Source organism: Branchiostoma floridae, unplaced genomic scaffold, assembly GCF_000003815.2.
Source record: "Branchiostoma floridae strain S238N-H82 unplaced genomic scaffold, Bfl_VNyyK Sc7u5tJ_703, whole genome shotgun sequence".
Classification (NCBI taxonomy): domain Eukaryota; kingdom Metazoa; phylum Chordata; class Leptocardii; order Amphioxiformes; family Branchiostomatidae; genus Branchiostoma; species Branchiostoma floridae.
Window position 1 is genome coordinate 1 of NW_023365919.1, and position 3,719 is coordinate 3,719.

Consider the following 3,719-nt stretch of genomic DNA (forward strand, 5'->3'; position numbering starts at 1 on the left):
TTAAAATTTTTCCGTCACACGCAGTAAATTTCCGGCAATTGACGGAAAAACGGGCGCTGGCTAGAGCCCTGCTACGGAGTCTGGTAGAGACTAATATTGCAGGGGGATAAACAACAAACACACACGCTTCAAAACACATTACTGGTACCTCCTTTTCATGGCCCCTTTTACCCTACAGGGAAATCGCTGTACGACCGTACAGCAACCAAAACTGGATTTATGTGACCCTTGATTTCATCATTGGAATGTGATGTAAGATGTGAAAGTAAGATGTAAAATACACTTATACAGTCACTTAAAAATAATTGTTCTGTATCTTTAAAATTCATCTGTCAAATCTCTTGTAGAAAACACACAAAGAGGGCAGACTCCAGCCTGCAGAAAACCCATCATGCCCTGCTCCTATCCCAGCATGCCCTGCTCCTATCCCATCATGCCGTGAGGTCCTCCCGGGCGCCCATCAGGTAAGTGACGACAGCGTAGTAGTGGAAGGCAGCCCCGACAACGACGAACAGGTGCCAGGTGGCGTGCGCAAACGGGATCCGCCCGTCGCTTTTGAAGAAGAACACCCCAGCAATGTAAACTGCGCCCCCTATCGACAGCTCCTTTAGGCCATCGGTGCAGGGCTGCAAGGGAAAACAACAGGGCAGTCAGAGATGGCAGACTTCACCCCCTTACTCATACTACAGCAGTCAGAGATGGCAGACTTCACCCCCTTACCCATACTGGGGCAGTCAGGGACGGCAGACTTCACCCCCTTAGTCATGCTGGGGCAGTCAGAGATGGCAGACTTCACCCCCTTACTCATACTGGGGCAGTCAGCGCTTTTGGTCTTTTGTCCGGGCTAAGTCTAAGTCTAAGTCCTTGCCTTCAGTGGTAAAAAATGACAGTTCTGTTGCACAATCTGCTAAGGAAAAAGCAAATATGTTCAACGAGTACTTCTACTCAACCTTCTCTCCGATGAACCGGAACATTGTAAAACCTGACATAGACATTGTATCAGATAGTACTTTATCTTCCCTGCAGTTCACTGTTGATGTAGTTCAAGAGGTGCTTGCCAGTCTTGATATTAGTAAAGCAGTTGGCCCTGATAACATATCTCCACTTGTACTTAAGAAATGTGCTGACATACTAGCTCCGTCCCTCACCCGGTTGTTTAACAAATCTCTCTCTTTGGGCCAGGTCCCTACTGATTGGAAAGATGCTAATGTCATCCCTGTTCATAAGAAGGGCGATAAGGAGCTAGTATCCAATTATAGACCTATATCTCTGTTGTCGATAGCCAGCAAAGTCATGGAACGGTGTCTGTATAACGCAGTGTTTCCCAAGTTGTATGACAAGATACACTCTCTCCAACATGGCTTTGTCAAAGGTCGCTCTACCACCACCCAGCTGCTTGAGGTGTATCACCAGATTGGCTCTGTTCTAGATAAGGGGGGACAAGTGGATATGCTTTTTCTTGATTTCTCCAAAGCATTTGACTCCGTTCCACATATACTTTTAACCCACAAGTTACAGATGTTTGGCTTCGGTGGTGAACTGCTGCAATGGCTTAATTCATATTTGACTAACCGGAGGCAAAGGGTCGTGGTAGAAGGCAGTCTGTCCGAGTGGCGACCAGTGACCTCTGGAGTTCCCCAGGGGTCCATTTTGGGACCATTATTGTTCCTCCTATATATTAATGACCTTCCTAGTTCTGCCACCAATTCCACAGTTGCACTATTCGCTGACGACTCCAAGTGTTTTAAAGAAATCCGTAATACTGACGACTGTGTTAAACTTCAGTATGACATTACGTCAATGTATAACTGGAGTACTACTTGGAGATTATACTTTAATCTTTCTAAGTGTAAGGTGCTGCGGCTTACACGGTCTAGGAAACCAGTCATGTACAGTTATGACATGAATGGTACAAGTCTAGAGCTAGTGAGTCGCATGCCTGATCTTGGTGTCACTGCACAATTCGACCTCAAATGGAACGATCATGTTGTGAACACTACAGCTCGAGCAAACTCTATGCTAGGTTTTGTAAAACGCACAGTTGGCTATACGACCAGTGTAGACAGTAGGAAATCCCTCTACATAACTCTGGTGAGAAGTATGCTAGAGTACAGCTCGCCAGTTTGGTGCCCCGGGTCTCGCAAGCTGATCAGTCTTATAGAGGGTGTACAGCGTCGTGCATCTAAGTATATACTGGGTGCTGGTCATGAACATCCTGACTACAAATCCAGGTTGACGTCTCTGGGTATGCTACCACTCTCATATAGGAGAGAAGCTGCCGACGTTCTACTGTTTGTAAAGTCTATTGGGAACATATATGACTCAGACATAGTGAAATATGTTTCTTTCTCATCTAGAGGGACTAGAAGCTTTAGGGCCAACATGGCAACACCTTTTAGGTCTAAAACTCAACAGTTTGCCACCTCATACATCCCAAGACTCATTAGTATTTGGAATGGGCTGGATGGGAACCTTAGAGCCATGGGACGCTATGTCTCTCAGTCATCACACATAACTACATTTAAACGTCAGTTGTTAAAATACCTACACAACCGATTCACACACTTTTATAATACAGACACCCCATGTACTTGGACGTCGTTCTGCTCCTGTTCGACGTGCTTCGCAACAAGAGCACGTTAACCGTTCAACTTTGTATCTAAACATTGTGTATTTTGTATATAAGTTATATTTTGTTTCCGATTATCACTGTGCATACCATTTTTGATTATTCTTATTATCTAATTGGATGTGTATTGTATATAAGTTATTGTTTGTTTCCGATTATTCCTGTATATACCATTGTTGACTCTTATTATTTACTTGTATTGTGTATTTTGTTTCGGGGAGACAACTTGCAGAGGTGGTATCACCTGTTTTGTCTCCCCACCATTTATGGGAAGTGTAATAAACAAATAAACAAATAAACAAAGTCAGAGATAGCAGACTTCACCCCCTTACTCATACTACAGCAGTCAGAGATGGCAGACTTCACCCCCTTACTCATACTGGGGCAATCCACGATGGCAGACTTCACCCCCTTACACATACTGGGGCAATCAGAGATGGCAGACTTCACCCCCTTACCCATACTGGGGCAGTCAGGGACGGCAGACTTCACCCCCTTCACACATACTGGGGCAGTCAGAGATGGCAGACTTCACCCCCTTACCCATACGGGGGCAGTCAGAGATGGCAGACTTCACCCCCTTACCCATACATACGAGGGGCATTCAATAAGTAATCCACCTGACCCACTTCCAGTTGTCTGATCTAAATAAAATTTTGCATGTGTAATGAGTCATATCTCTATGGGTTATGTTGCAAAAAACAGCTCTGAACTAATTGCGGTTACTGATTTACTGGTGTTTGAACTGAGTCAGGTGTGAAATGGACCAGGTGTGAAATGGAGCAAGTTGAGTGTCGCGCAGTGATCCGGTTTTTGTATTTGAAAGGACGCACACCAAAGGGGACTTTTGATGAAATGAAAAAAACTTATGGTGATGATGCCCCATCATATGGCCTTGTAAAACGCTGGCATCCTGAATTCAAACAAGGCCGGAAGTCTGTGGAAACAGCTCCCAGACCTGGTCGTCCCTCTTCTGCCATTAATGAGGCATCTGTCGGAGGACCAACCTGGGATGTCCTACAAGAACGGTGTCCAGAGCTACATCAAATGATGGGAGAAATGCAAAACCGTGCTCGGCCGCATCCTCTGA